Source organism: Cavia porcellus, unplaced genomic scaffold (assembly GCF_034190915.1).
Source record: "Cavia porcellus strain 051 isolate PalLab524CR breed Dunkin Hartley unplaced genomic scaffold, mCavPor4.1 scaffold_1, whole genome shotgun sequence".
NCBI lineage: Eukaryota > Metazoa > Chordata > Mammalia > Rodentia > Caviidae > Cavia > Cavia porcellus.
Genome location: NW_026947484.1, coordinates 186,493,342 through 186,510,073, shown reverse-complemented (window position 1 = coordinate 186,510,073; position 16,732 = coordinate 186,493,342). Strand labels below are relative to the sequence as shown.

Sequence of the window (16,732 nt, the reverse complement as noted above, 5' to 3'; positions counted from 1 at the left end):
TAAACTTACTGAAGGTATTCCACCTTTCTACAAGACATTACAGAGGAATATATATGCCATTTTGAGATGTTAGATAATTCAGGAAAAATTTCGCTCACAAGGAGCTAGTCAATCACAATGCTCCACAGATCACTGTTTAGGAAAAGGTTTCTTTTTCTTCAGGTAAAGTATAAGATTAATGTGATGCTGTCTCATTTTAGAAAGATTCATAGAGACATTGATTTTGCGATAGGAAATATGCACATCTCCTAATGCATTTGCACTGAATGCTCATACTCCACAAATCCTCCGAGGCCAGATTTGGATTCAGAACCATTGTGCAGACTCACTGGCCATTCACTAGTCTATATGAACTGCGAAGCCTTAAAATATAGTAGTTATAGCAGTATATATGGCCTAAGGTGGGTTAATTAACATACTATCAAAAAACACAACAAAATAAGAAATAGGCAAGACTAAAATATGCTAAATATGAGAACAACAACAGTTCATAAAAGATGAAATACAAACAATCAATAAGTGTCAAGGGACAGAGGTCAGTTTCACTAATGGGTGGAGAAATAAGAACTCAAAGACCATTTCTCACAGTATCAATTAACGATTTAGCAAATGGAAGCGAAGTGGTTAAATAACTTGTCTGGGGTCTTACACAGGCACAGGGGCAGGACTAGGACGTGATATGTGGTAGACAGGCTCCAAAGTTGGCATAATCAGTGACTCTGGTTTACTCTAGCACAAGCAATGGGGTAAAGGTATTGAAAATTCGATTTTGTATAAAAGCACAATAAAGCATAACTCTACATGTTTAATATAGATGTCAAAAATTGATAATTCTAATGAGAGTCTTGATTTAAACATCTGAAAATACTGGACTAGAACTTTCTTTAACAAGTCTGGGAAATGCCAGGATCTATGATATTATGAATTCTGAATTTATTTGAATCTTTTTCAACGTATTTTTTTGTAAAAAATAACATACATTGACAGAATTTCCTGTCCATGCTGAGAGGTATAATGCTTTAAGTAGAAATTCATAGCTATAAAAGAAAAGCAGTAAAAATTGCTGAGCTTTCCAAGAAAATCTGCGGTCTATTTTTTGGTAACAAGATATCTCTTAGGAGGAATTCTCCTGAATTTTCTGCCATTTATCTGTACTGTTAAAGCCAAGTGTGAAAGGCATAGCATCTAAGATAGATGACACTATAAGAATCCTTATGAATATTTGGTACAGAGAAAAGAACTCAGATAAAGGAGGGCAACTGACGAGAGGTTTTTAGTAGGGCTAGTTTGTCTACCGATTCTATTGGTGCCACATTGATGAAAAAGTTTATAAGTCAAAATTGGCTGATGTCGAGGTCTATTAATAACAGTATGAATTGACCCTAGACATATTAGGATTGTTCCTACTTCTCAAACTGATGTTCTGAGCCTTTCACCTCACTGCCTGTTTACCTCTTCTAACTGTTTACCTGCTTCTTTTAACTTCTGTTTGTCAGCCAAATGTGTCACACAATCTTAACCCTCCTTCCGCACCCACTTTGTCTTTATGGCTTCCTTAGCATTGACCTTTCGTTGGTTTCCTTTTGCCTCCAAAGATTCTTATTTTCAGTCTACTTTTCTAGTTTATCTGACTTCATCTTCTTTTAAATGCTGGTCTTGCTAAGCTTCCATTCTCTGCTCTCCACTAATTTTGTTTCTGCTTTTTTTTTGGCCAGTATTATCATTTTGATGATATAATTTTTAATTTGTACCCTAAATAGCTTCTTGTCTGTATCCCTCCAATGCTTTGTAACAACTATTCTCTGGTCTATCAATCAATCAATATGTATGTATGTATGTATGTATGTATGTATGTATGTATCTATCTATCTATCTATCTATCTATCTATCTCTATCTACTATGTATCACTCATCTTGCACTGTATCCCTATTCATTATGACTTCATTCTTCAGCAGTGCTCGTACTGCACCATGAAATCAAAGCTCTTTGTTCTGACACTTAGTATCAGCAGGCAGAAGCCCAGACTCTTCTTCACTGTTACATCTCTACTTGCTCAACCTGCGTCAAAATTCTTGCCTTTCTTCAAGCATGTTTGACATCTTCCCCTTCCCATGTCTTTAACTGTTTTGTCCCATTTATACATATCACAGTTTTAGCTAGCCCCTTTCATCTTTTCAGATACTTGTCATCAGAAATATTCTCTCCTGAATTTCCATATTGTACTTTATTCTTATGCCCCTGTTTGTTTCATTTTTATTTTTCTTTGTAGCTATTTTGTATATGTATCACTCTTTTTCACTAACTGTGCACTTCTTTGATGGCAGCTACTTGTGTGTTATTTAATTTAGAGACAGATAGATAGTGGTATTGACATTTGGGTGCAGGTAAGTCCAGAACCCAATGGTGATAACTAGTATGATCATGCATATCATTTCAGGCTACTTTTATGTCTACAATTAAGAAACAAACGGGCATCACAATCTATCTGTCCTCTTATAGTCTGATTTTAGTATATAGTGAGAAGTCAGAATGGAATGATAGTTAATTTAGTTACATACACTGGAAATAGACTGCACACAAATCCTTGTTTTACTACTTACTAGTTAGGTAAACTTGATGTATTTAACCTGTCTGCTTTTAAACTGCCTAATATGTAACATATGAATGATAATATCTACCTCTTATGCTTGAGCAAACAATTTAATGATGCAACCCACATAAAGTATGTCATAACATATATGGCATAATAAATATACAATTTCTCTTGCTATAATTACAAAAAACATGGCTGAACCTCTCTTTATAACAATAAACGTAATCTAGATTGATGCTTTCAACTGGTGGTGATCTTGCTCCTCTTCCAACCCATGGAATACTTGGCAGTATCTGGAGACGTTTTTGGCTGGACAGCTTGAAGGAGGAGTGCTACTGGTGTCTAGTAGGTTGGGCTAGATCTCCTGTCACAGATTTTGCTATACCCAGCATGGCACCCACCACAAAGGCTTACCTGCACCCAAATGTCAATACCAGGCAGGTTGAGAAACACCCACAAGTAGGGTGTCACTTGGCGCAAATGAGATGCCCAAGGGAGCTGAGATGGTTGAGGTGGCTGGGGCTTCTCTCTGTTTAGGAAGGGAGCTTGGGCTTCTTCACATGTAGGGAAAGATTTCTAGAAGTTCTGGAGTACAAATTCCAGTAGACAAACTCTTTCCTAACCTCTGCTTATTTGCTCAAATCCAATTGACTCAAGCTCATCTATGGTGAAACCTTGATTTAAGGGGTAGAGAAATAGTTTCCACATTTTTATTGGTGCTACAAATCATTGAAACTTACAGTTTTTAAAAAAAATTCATCACATAAGGTGGGCATACTTTGAGACTCATTCTGTTGTACTGCCCTCCCACAAAGATTGTACCAATTTGTTCAACTCAACAACACCTGCTTATATTTCATTATTTCACCGTTACTTTTAAATTGGTGTTAAAAATGTATTAGCAGTTAAAGTCTTTGATCAGTGAGGTGAGCGTAAAAGGTTAGGACAGAAATGTAAGAAAATAGAAACTTTGTATTAATTCACTTTTGATGTTTCCTTCAGAAGGGCTCAAATTCATGTGTTAAATAGCCTGATCACACCTCACTGTGGATGACACACAATACCTAAAACAAAAGATGTAACATATTATCCTACCCTCACCAGCTGCATTTCCCACACTTCCTAGTTCAGCGAGTGGTACCAATTATCTGATTACCAGATCCTGAAAAGCCGTCTCTTCTTGGTGCACTTCTGCCTCTCGCTTCCTTTTCACTTATCCACCGAGCCCTCTATTACTTTGCCTTGTGAATGTTTCCCATAGTGCTTTGGGATGTCTTCACTCCCAGCACCGCAGGATTCATTTAGACTATTGTTAATCCTTTCTTGGATCATTACAATATCCGCTGTATTAACTATCAGCTCTCCCACTGCACCTCATGTACTCTAATGCTTCCAAGCTATTTTTCCAAAATAAACCCCAAACAAATCAATTCTACAACAAAATCCCTTGGAATATTTGTCCTATGTGTGATCTCCATTTCCTTCAAGAATTAAATACCTTAGCAAAGCATTTATTTATGGTGGTAATTATGATGCTTTCTCTGCCTACTTTATAAGATGGTTTAGATAAACACATGAAATTCTGGGTATATGAATGAATCAATAAGAACTTCTATGAAAGTATGTGTATGTGGTTGGAATAGAAGATTTGGAAGTCTTAAAGAAATCATAGACCTTGAAGGGTGGTCTGGGTCTTGCTTATAAATGACTTTTTATATTAAGAAGAAAGTAATTTATTTTGTGTAAAACTAGGTGCATTATGATGGCCTCTGCTACTCTAGCTAATCTCTAGTAAGACAAATAACAAACTTTATTTACCAAATTCTACAAGGTCCAAAAATTACATGCATACTGTTATTCATGTTGAAAAACAAGTTTCTGATTAGATTGAATCTTCCTAATGGTCTGTAGTCTATAACATATAGACTTCAAATTCACAAGATAATTTTCCAAGCCTCTCTTGTGCATTTATTTCTTAGGATATAATTTTTGGCCTCCCTTGAATAGGATTACAGCACCATTATGAAACACATTGATGACAGTGAATTGGAATAGAGTCCAGAGGGTTGCACTGAAATCAGACATCATATTTCTGTTAGGCTTTCCTGTATTACTGTGCTTTGCACAAATGCAGTGGCCCTCTTTCAGGAAGGATTTGTTCTTCACAAAGACTTATTACCCATTTCGCAATGCTCTATGAGCTCTGAGGATATTGCAAATTGATTTATTCCAATGCTTTCCCAGGTCCTAGCCCCTCTGAAACCCTGATCATGGGAAGGTAAGAATGCAAACAAATAAATAAATAATCAATAAACCTTCTTTGTTTCAAGTCTCTGACTCTCCCTGTGCTGCAAACTTCTTCTGTGTATTTGCTGTGTCAGCCAAAAGTGAAGCAGACAGAATGGGAACTGAGGAAGGCCATTAGCAGCTGAGCCAGCAGCAGTCAGATAAGGAGAGCCCCTGCCTGCTCAGAGCAGGAGTGTGAAGGTGGGGGTGGGCTTCCCAGGGAGCGGAGCACAGGCACTTTGTTCAGTAACAACATGACCAATTCATAAACAAAAGGCTCCATGTGGACTGCTTAACCTGAGCTCATCGGTTCAGTTTCTAGGATTCTGGGTTCATTTTAGTTGAAGCACTGACTGAATAAATAGGTTAGTGTTGGGATGGGGATTTTCCCACTTTGAAGAAGATCAAGATCTATTTTCCTTGCAGGGCTTTTTTTGCATCCTGTACAGGATCGTCTGAGTTTTTACACTAACAATGAAAACTAATCTGAATGTATTAATCTTTCCTATGCTAATCCAGAAAACATCCTTGTGCAATTCTTATAACATAGGTAGCTTATAAAAGCAAATAACTGGCTATGAAATGTGTTGCCAGAGAGTTCTTATTCAATTTAAGACAGACCTTACCTGCAAGTTAGTCTCCAGCTGAAACAGTTATGTTTCTTTCTGAAAGCAGTTTGATCAAGTGTTTCAAGTAAGTCGAAAGATCAGCTAATCAATTCCTTGTAGAATTGAATTAGGCATTCTCATTTCAGATGGCAGCTTTATGCTTACTCATTGTCTTGAATAACCTTAATACTCTATGCTGTCTTCCTGCTCCATTATTTATGTAATCACTGGCTCTTGGTATTCTGCTTTAGGTCATATAAAATCACTTACAGATATTTTCAACATGCACATGAGGTCCTTGATGTTATAATCCAATTCGATGGGTTTTTCTCCCCCTGTATTACCTCATGTGGGAATTCTTGTTTTAACTTTATTGATCTGTCCGGTTATTATGTTGGGGCTACATGGCTCCACATCACATTGGAAGGATGGAGAGGCACTGTGAACAGATGTATGTGTTTTGAGGTTTCGTTTGCCAGTGGACATAATTAACTTCATCTCTTTTGAGCTGTCAGTTTTTAAGCCCTTACTCACTTAGAATATATTTGTATTTTCCATCACATTCAAAAAGCTATATTTCTTCTCAACCTTTAGTTCTACTTTATGAACATAATAGTTACAATAATAGCAACTTCCATTTATTAAGTCTTTGTAAATACCAGACTGTATAAGTACTTTAGGTACATTATCTTATTAATTCTTCATATTATGGAGAAATACATGCAGTTGTCACCCAGTATCTCTAGGATATTGTGTTCAGGACCCCTGAGAGATAGTCAGATCTACAGATGCTAAAGTCCCTTGTATATTACCTAGTATATTGCCTATACATATCCTCCTATATGCTTTAAATGGTATCTAGGTTATTTGTAATTCCAGATAGCCTGGAAACTGTATACAAATAGTTGTTATACTATGTTAATAGTTGTGTTTAGGAAATAATGAAAATAAAAAATCTTTACATGTTCAGTATTGACAGAGCTTTTTTTTTCTAAATGTTTTGATCCACAGTTGGTTGAATCTTTGGACATGGAGCCTGCAGATACAAAGGGCTATACTATTATTATCCATAGGATTCAAGGAAGAAATGAGAGCCTTAGAAAAGCTGAATCTCACAATTAGTACATTTGAACTTCAAGGTTAATTTAAAATCCATAGCTGAGAACAATAGTGCATGCCTGTAATCCGTTTACTTGAGAGACTAAGATGGGAAGACTGCAAGTTTGAGGCTAACTGAGGCAACATAGCTAGACCCCATCTTCCAACTGTCAGAGCAATTGAATGTCACTGAAATCTGTGTCCCTTATTTATTGACCCTAATTTATTTTGGCTAGATAATAGTACTTTCAGTCCTCTTTGGATTATTTTTTTACAGGTGAAATATCCCTAATTCCTTCTGGTAGTACATACTGGACATTTGATCTGCAGGTGGGCCCATTTGACCCACGAATGCCCATGAAAGTGTTATTCAGTCCTCAGAGTAACATAAAGCTTTTATAGAGTTGTCTTCAATATCTCTCCTTCATCAGAGGGTTTCACCAGCACTGTCTAGGGTGCTTTCTGTTTCCCAGTTCTTTTCTCTGTTCACATGTCTGCATCATATCTGGGTCAGGCTGCATCCATGGCATCCCTTTTGGCTAGGACGAGAGAACTTTCCTGTCTCAATTATTGTCCAGCGATCTGAAATACTATGAGCTTAGGACAGCTTAGTGGATGGTCAAGGAATCTGGTTGGATCTGGAAAGTCAGGTCCTCTCATTACTAAGTGGAGCCAAGATTTTAGACTTTGTAGTACCTGAACTTCTCAACTAGGATTAAATTGACTTCAAGTTATATTTTTAAATCTTATAGTGGCTTTCAGACTTCCTGAATATTACCTATGATTAAAATATATCCATATATATAGGTATTTATGTATACAGGTATGCATTATACTGGAGATTGAACTCAGAGTCTTTGCCCTAAGTTACATTCTTAGTCCTTTTAAAATGTTATTTTATTTTGATACAGGTAATTGTTCAGTCACTGAATTGGCAGAGTAGGCTCAAATTTGTGACCCTCCTACCTCAGGCTTCAACAGTGCTGTGATTAAATATATATACTATTAAACACAATGATGTGTACATTCTGTGGTAAGTTCTTAGGTGTCCTGAGTCTTTCCATTTTGGATATTTGTAAAGCTGGTAAAATTGCATTTGGACAGATGCTGGTGTCATTTAAAATATCTTAGTCCAGTCTCTGAGTGGTTATTCAACTCCTGGCTACGTGAATCAGTGCCCAGCTGCAGAAGTCAGTGACACTAATAGTGATCCTATGACTTTCCGAGCTGAGTAACCCCCAGGGATTGATCATTAGTTATGAAGAAACAATTCGTAGTAATTGTTACTGGCTCACAGGCATTTTTTCACTCAGTCTACTTTTTTTTTTCCCAGAGAGAAAATGACCAGTTTAATCTGTACCTCTTTTTCTTCCTTGGTGACTTGTGAGGAGTATTTAGAAAGAAATTGGGGATTCTCAGGTCTCAAGTTCACTCCTTCTGCTTCTTTGGGATCTGCATAGCTTTGATCATACCATTGAGGAAGAAAAACAAACAGAAGAAGCATAATTTCCATAAATTTAGGGTAAGACAGGGAAAAAAGTTTCTCAACAAGTTAAATATGCATCTCAAAGCAATAATGATCCCACCTCTTACACTCCAGAAGCTGAGATGGTTCAGCTGCTCCAAGGTCAGTTTTCTTTCCTTGTCTTGCCAGAATTCTCAGGCTCAGATGGACCAGGAGAAAGGTGATGTTTCTTACTTTATTAACCTCATCTTTGTTTTATGTCCCATTTGCATTCTGTGATGGAGAGAGCTGGAGGCTAAGTTAGGAGACCTTGTTTGAAGATTAGACCTAATAATGGACTCAATTCATACCTTCCTTCATCAGGCAGAGACTTAGCAGGAATAATAAAGCAAAAATAGACTTGAGGATAGAAAAGCAGAGGGATCCATGTGTCTTTTTAAGGCAGATTTTGGAAAATATCTTGACCTCAGAAATCTACCATGATGTACAAGGATGCCAAGAGTTGGTCCTGACCTTTTGTGAGTGTAATTTCCCTTAGCAACGGTGGATTGGTCTTGAAATCAAACATAATGAAATTCTGGGCCCCTTTCTGGACCACCAGAGTTAGTGTTTGAATTGGCTTCTTTCTCATACTGCGCTATTGCCCTTGCTGATTCTATCAACCTTATTGCTGTAGGAGAGACAGAAATGTCTGGGTGCTGAGTCCAGGCAAACTGGACTTTGATAGAATCATCAATTTTATTCACCGTGGGCAGAAAAGCAGTGTATGCTTACTGCAAAACCAGGCATGATTCATATAAAGCATGGAGAGCCATGGAAGCCCTGTGGTTGGGAATATGAGAGAATTAGCAACGAGCTAAGTGGACTGATATTATAAGATAAAGCTAACATGATCGTCTGTGATCATCCACCTACTCTCTGATCAACTCTAGGGGCTGTGCCTCAGTCCAGTGCCTGGGCTGTATCAAAGACCTGTGAAATAGAAATAAAGCTTCAGATAAAGTGAGGAGTTGAGAAATAGGGTTACATTTTTTTCTTTCCCACTCATAATAGAAATTTAATTCATGTATAGGAAAATTAAATAAGGCATATATTTTCCCTTAAAATCTTTTTATTTTGAAATATTTTTGGATTTAATGAAAAGTTGCAGAACCAGTAAAGTTTTTAATACTCTTTACCCATCTCATAATGGTACCATCTTATATAACATAAATAACATTATTAAAACTAAGAATTAACATTTATATCATATTACTAAGCACAGACTTTATTCAAATTTTGCTAAATTTTCCACTTAGGTACATTTTCTGCTTTAAGATTATATTCTTCAACAACTAATTCTAAGATGACAATATGTAACTAGTGATTTCCTACTGTTTATTTTTTCTAAAATTCTGTATAACTTATACCCTTTTTCTGTTTTTTTTTTTCTTTTTTCTCCTTAAATAAAATTTAAAAAAAAGATTACATTCTACATTAAGTTGTCATGTCTCCTTTATCTCATAGTTTTTATTTTCATGGGGCTGACACTTTTGAAAAATTCTGGTTAATTATTTTGTAGACTGCTTTTCAGTTTAGTTTTTCCTGATTTTTAAAATTATGATTAAATTGAGGTAAATTTTGGAGAGTACTACAGATTTAATGTACCTTCTTGGTACATCAAATCATAGATTTTTTGATGTTGAGATGTTCTATTACTGATTTTGATTACATGAACTGTTTAATTAAGGTTATATCCATGGGATTTTTCAATTAAAAATTACTAGGTTTTCTTTTGTAGTTAAGGTAAAACAAGTGATTTTGTTGTATGTGAAATATGTGCTTCATTTATTTTTACACTGAGTAATAATTCAATACAATCGTTACTTTTTTTCCCATCAAATTCTTTCAACCTTGAGTATTGACATCTCTTCCAGGTTTACTTTACTTCTTATTTTTCTAAGAATATACTTGAATTTTTAGAACTATTTTTGGTTTACAACAAAATAGAAAGAAGATACAAATATTATAAAAATTATTTGATAAATGTTTTGTTGGTTGAAAAGAAGGATCTTAATATTGTACAAACATATAAAATAAATAGCAGTGCTATAAAATACCTACTGTCCCAGTTTCTTTTGTTACTGAGACAAGATAACTGACACCAAAAGTTAAAGGAAATATTTATTTAACTCACAGTTCATTTATGTACAGAAAAACCTAAGGCTGCATGAGGATTTGGGGTTGGGAGGACATCTAGACACAAACCATAACACCTACTTTCATCATAACAGTAGGTCAGTTTATCAAAATGTAAGCAATTACCTGTATTATTAAGGTTTAAAATAGTAAAAATAATTTTATAGTTTTACATATTAATGCACTCTGAATATGTAAAGAAAAAGAGTGTTGTTGTAAAAAAGTACTCTATTTTTAAAACTACTTACATTTTTAGTGTTTATTGTGAGCTAGGAACTAGTTTTATTTACTATTACTCATTAACTCAAATTTCTCTCAATATCTCACTATTCAAGGTATACTTAGTATCTCTATTTCATGAAAAAAACACTGAGAGAAGTGTTATGTTAGTAAGCAAAAGAGTTGAATCCTCTGACTCTGAATAACATGCTTTACCTAGTTATCTATATCCTTTTCCACTGGAAGGAATATCTGGTTGAGCCTGTGTTGCATCTTCCTTTATGATCAAATATATCTGTGTATACATGCTGTCCACATGTAGATTAGACTATTTGCTGAATCAAGTTGGAGGTGAGAAGGAAAAGAAAATGGGCCAAAGGAGCACAGAAAGATAGCTTTTGTGAAACACTTGCCTTCATGAAATGTGATTTATTTAGGTGATTATGATCCAATCTGGTAGTGGAATCCAGAGAAACTCAACCACTGATGACTAAAGTTACTCAGCTCTAATGATAGTAAGTGAAGCAACTACTGGAAAATGCATATTCAATTAGGGGGATAAGGTATTCAATTATTATTTGTGTAATGTAGGCAAAATAATATTTTGTGTTTCATACTATTGCATAGCATCCACCATTGCATAGTAAATTTTCTGTCATCTCTTTTATTTCATGCTGATAAGTTCACTTTCATTTTATAGGAGAGAAAACTGATGTCCAGGGGAAAAACAGAGTTGTTCAACTTAATAATAATACTAATAACACCTAAGTAAATCCCAAGAAATCATGCTAAGCAAGTTTCACATACTGTTACTCAATTCTTAAAATCAATAAGCATTACTGTTATTTTCAGATTATTGATGAATAAGTCAAGGCTCAAAAAAGTGAATTGCTGTAAATTCTTCAAGATCACACAGGTAGCAAATTGCTGAATCAGGACTGACATCTATTTCATTTCTACCTCAATATTCAAACCTTGCTACTCTTGGGGATGCCGAACTAAACTCAGATTTTGTGATTATCTATAAAATAACCATCTATCAGTTTTTACTTGCAAGGGACTTTTCATTTCATATGAGACTGACAATCTTTTTAATAACTTATGTGTACATAAACTTTTCATTAATATGTTCCAAAAGGAAGCATATGATTTTCAGATGGTTTCATGTCTCATTTCTACTGCTTTCATTAATTTGAATATCAAAGCATTTGCTTGTTTATACTCACTGAAAAATAAGCACTCTAGAAGGAGACAATAAAACTCTCTGAAAGGTTTTGGCATATTTTTAATCAGTAAAAAAAATATTTGTGTAAATCATCCAGAGTTTGTGTGTATTACACACAATGAGTTAAATCAATGCAACAAGTTAAATGTATGAATTAAAGATCTGGTAATTCATCAGCCACCTGTCATTAAAAGACTTTTGATTCAACATGTATAAAATGTTTCCTATAATCACATGGAGGAAATAAGCTTTATGACTATAAAGAAATGAAATTTAAAATGTTGGATTTAAATATTTGTAAATCATACATCTGACAAGGGGTTAATATTCAAACTATACAGACATACTTTGGTATACAAATGCTTTGAAATATTTAGAGTTTGGTACTTGGATGTATTTTGACATGCAAATTTTATTCTGACACTTGACATTTGTTTGGTAGCCAATGAACAAGCTACAACTTTTCAGTGTTGATTTACCTCATGAGTTGTCACCTTTTTCACCCAAAACAATTTGGTAGTTATCATTTTTGGTAGTCACTCAGCCTCCTGGAACGAACAAGTTCCAAGGTGCTTAAACAAGGAACTCAACTCAATAGCAAAACAACTGATTCACGGGTGTATGAGGACCTGAATAGAGATTTCTAAAAGAAATACACAGTAGCCAATAGGTATATGAAAAACTGCTCAATATCACTAGTCATCAGTGAAATGTGAACTAAAACTATAATGAGATATCACCTTACACTTTTTAGGATGGTGTGCTAGTCACTTTCCCAATGCTGGGAAAAAATACCTGGCATCTACAACTTAGGGCAGGCCCAGTTTATTTTGGCTCATAGTTTCAGAAGATTCAGTCTCTGGTTGACTGACTTGAAGGCAGAGATGGCATGATGGACGTTCATAGTGGAAGAGAAACTCACTTCATAGCAGCTAGGAGGAAGAGAGGAAAGGAGACCATTGGAGATGAGGATATACCCTTCCAGCTCAGGCTCCCAGTGACCTGCCTTTTTCAACCAGTTCCCTCCTCTTAACAGCATGGTTAGCTAAGAATTTATCAATAGGTTAATCAATTGATGAGCATATTACCCTTATGATCTAATTACTTTCAAAATCATTACCTCTGAATACATGAGAGTTTTGGGAGACATTTTAGATCTAAACTGTAACAGATGGCTGTTATAAAAAAAAGACAAATGGTAGCAAGTTCCAGCAAAGATGCAGAGAAAAGGAACCCTTACACTTTGTTGTAATAAGCGAGTAAAACCACATGGAAATCCTTTTAAAAATTAAAAACAAGACTAATGTATGATCAGCTATCTCACTACTGGGAATGTACCTTAAGGAAATAGAATCAGAATGTCATAGAGACACCTATGCTCCCATATTCGTTACAGCACTACTCACAATAGCTGAGAAATGGAGACAACCTATCTATCAACCAATAAATGGGTAAAGAAAATGTGAGACATATTATTAGTGGAATAGTATTTAGGACCTCATAAAAACAGGGTAAAATAGTGTCTACCAGAGCCTAGAAATTTTAGTTAGATAGAAGGAAAAATTTTAGTTAGCTAGAAGGAACAAGTTCAAGAGATCTATTATGCATCATGATGACTACGATTATTATATTATGTACTTGAAAACTGTAAAAGTGAATTGTAAACACTGTATTACAAGAAATGGTATTTGAATGACTTGTGTTAATTAGCTTAACTTAGCCACTCTATAATGTATATCAAAATATACAGCAGGCCCTGCACAAGCATATAAATAAAGTGTGTTCTTTTATTCACTAAAATAGATAAGCATTGGGTGTTGTTCGGCACTAGATCTTGAAAATACAAAGAAGATACATCCACAATGACTTCAAAGCCCTATAGTACTTTCATGCCATGTTTCTCATCCAAGACACCTCCCACATGTACTTCCTCAACTAGAAGGGCAGTGGCATAGAGAATGCCACCATCTCTCTGAAGAATCTCACCAAGAAGCTGTTGAACCAGGACATCCATCCTTGGAAAGGTAGATGATGCTCTGTGGAAGATGCTCAGAAAGATGTAGAAGTTGAAGATGAGAAAGAACAGTACCAGGTCTAGAATCCCAGCCAGATTAGTGGCTGAGAGGCAGAAAAAGTAGCATCCAAGACAACCAGGAGTGGGCCAACACCCAGCCCTAGCACACCTATGGAAGCTGGAGTTGTTGGCTCAGTCTTAATAGCTATTGTGATTTCATTTCAGCTGTTTGGTCCCATGTCTGGCTCAGAGTCTCACGGAAGAAAAGCTTTCGTGTCAGAGCCCAGCAGTAACAGACTGTTGAACTCACAAATGGTATTAATCATGGGTCCCAGGGTGTTTTGTACCAGTCAAAGGGCAGGGCATGTTGTAATATCGTTTCCAACACTTTGCCATCACTGGGTTGGCCTTATGTCTTCTTGGAGCGCAGGTGGCTATGTGCTGTGTTGTCCTGTCTGCTCTGGAGCTCCGGGGACTCCTTAGCCTTAAGGGTAACTAGGAGTACAGGGGTACATCACCATGCCTGTCTTGTTTCATTTTATGCCTTTATTTCTCAAGTAATGAACAACATCCTTTCACTTTCAAAAGTGTTCTGGTGAGATGGGGGATAAAGTTCATGGTAGAGCGCTTATACTGACTTAGAAAAGCAGTCTCTTATCTAGAGTAAGAGGAAATTAATTTAGGTTCTTCTTGATAGGCTAAAAAAAGAATTCATGTTTTAAAAATATTTTAGTCATCTTTTATTTCACTAAGTCAAGTCTCTAAAAGCTCAAATCGTTCTTTTGATAAATTTTTATAATGGAAGAAAACAAAATCTAGAAGAATATATGTGGTCTTTCCAGCATGATTTTCAGTATTGAGTAGAATACTGAGCATAGCATTATGCTTCATAGCAAACTGGAGGGATTTAGATTTAGCTGTCTGTCTACATTTAGATGTCTATCTAGATGTATATTTCTCTGTCTAACATAGTTGCCTTAGAATTTGTATCAGTTCTGGTAATACAGTTGTTTCTTAAAACACTTTCAAAACTTTCCTCTGTGAATTTTCCAAGAGCCAGTTTATAAAGTACATAAAAGTCAGTTTCATTAACTTATTATCACCTTTCCTTTTAAACAAAAATTTAATAATTATCATTGTTAATTCACCCTATTTATCAAAGACTGAACTGCCTTTGACTATTTCTGACAACCAATTTCAGTGTCTTAGTGTGAAGATTTGCCACCACTGAGAAAACTTAAAGCATTGTGGGGAAAAACCCCAAGACGTTCCAAACAATTATCTTCCCAGTGTGTAAAATAGGCTGATGAGCAAACTGCCTTTGATTGGACTGAGTCTGATCTGCCTTTAATAAGAGAAGCAGTGTCTGACAGGTGCTCATCTCCTCTCAGACCTCATTTTGCACTTCCACTGTCTTTGTTCCTCTGAAAAGTCAGTAGGAAACTTCTAGTTAATGTGTAGTGCTCTTTTGCATTCTTTTCCATTAACTTTCATTTGTAATATGTTCTTTAAAATCATATATTAAGATATAACTTATAATATACTTTACTTTTTTTGAGAGGAAAGCTTTTGAGAATTCAAGATTTTGGCTGCCAGATACACTTCTGATTTCTGATAAAGAAAAGCAGCTCAGCCAGACATCTTGATTGTGGAGCACAATTCACATTTTAAACGGTGAAACTTGGGATTTTGAGTTCCTCTTTTGGATTTGAAATACAACCCACCCAACTGTTTCAATATTCCTTTTTATATTTTCTGAAGAAGCTTTTTTTAATGGTGTAAAAAGCATGTGTGTGTGTGTGTGTGTGTGTGTGTGTGTGTGCGTGTGTGCACATGTGTGTCTGTGTGTGTATTTGCAGGGGGTATTACTTACATATAAAAGAATAGTTTCATGGATTTTTAAAGGAAGTTTTACCTTAATATAAATAATGAAGCAAGCTTATTTTTATCTTTGATGTCCTCTTAAAACCATCAGAAACTCTCTTCTATCTTACTGGAGCTTTTGACATTCCTAGTGTCTAATTCCCACAGCGCATTGTTCTCATTTGGGATGTTGTCCCAGAAATACGTTTGTTTCAAAGCTGTGCATTTTCACTGGTGGTATTTTAGGCACTGGCACTGTATAATAACTTAGCGTAGAATGGCTTCTCGGGAAACAGAAATCAAAACATTGATGAGTGTAAACCCTGGACCCTGGCTAGAAAATGGGCATTAAATCTGCAAAAACTTTGAATCATTAAACGTGGTACCTTTACTTGAAAATGACAAAATTTCCCCACTGATCCACTGTTACTTCATTCCCCTAAATTGTCTGGAATCTCTTTTCAATTACCAGGAACTACTTCTTATCTAGATTTTTCCCTAAAGCACTTTTCCTACCTCCTTGCCTAAGAAATCTTGGTATATCCTCCCCAGCTGTAAAACTGCACCCGTGGACATTTGCAGTTGGAACGTTGTAGACACTTGTGCTTCTAGACCCTGGTCTCCCCCAAGTTCTCACTCTTCCTTCAGAACATTATTTAATCACCATTTTTCATCTGTGTAATTCTATTTAAAATCCATTATCCCTTTGTGACACCATCCCTTCTTTAATATCGATCTTATGATAACACCTACTAGTAAGATTTGTAGCTTCATTTTCATTCTCAGGCTATTTAAACTTTCTGCAGTATTGGACAGTGGTACTCTCTTCTTAAAATCTTTGCTTTTCCAAATTATAATACTTCCTACTTGCTTCTCTCAATTTCCTCCCTGCCTCCTTTTTCTCTAATTTTTAGCCACTCTTAACTCATTGCTTAATTTTCTCTGTACACTCTCCAGGAATACTCTAATCAACAAAACATTCCTCAAACTCCTCTCTTGAATGGCTCCTGTTTATTTCCAGTGATATTGCCTTAGCTCTGTCCTCTGCCCCAGTAAACTCCTAAAACCCTTCTTCTTGTTTTATTCTCTCCTTACTACCTACTTAGTTTCCACTGTGCCATCTCATAAAACGCCGACCCAATCTAAGTGTTATGTTCATCTAAAATTGTTAATGAATTATGT

The 16,732-nt window shown here is 35.7% G+C and overlaps 1 protein-coding gene across 2 annotated transcripts in view; it reads left to right on the top strand.

Annotated features, from left to right (window-relative positions):
* Plppr1 (phospholipid phosphatase related 1) overlaps nt 1-16,732 on the top strand; it is a 282,868-nt gene that overhangs the window by 17,571 nt on the left and 248,565 nt on the right. The window lies entirely within an intron of this gene.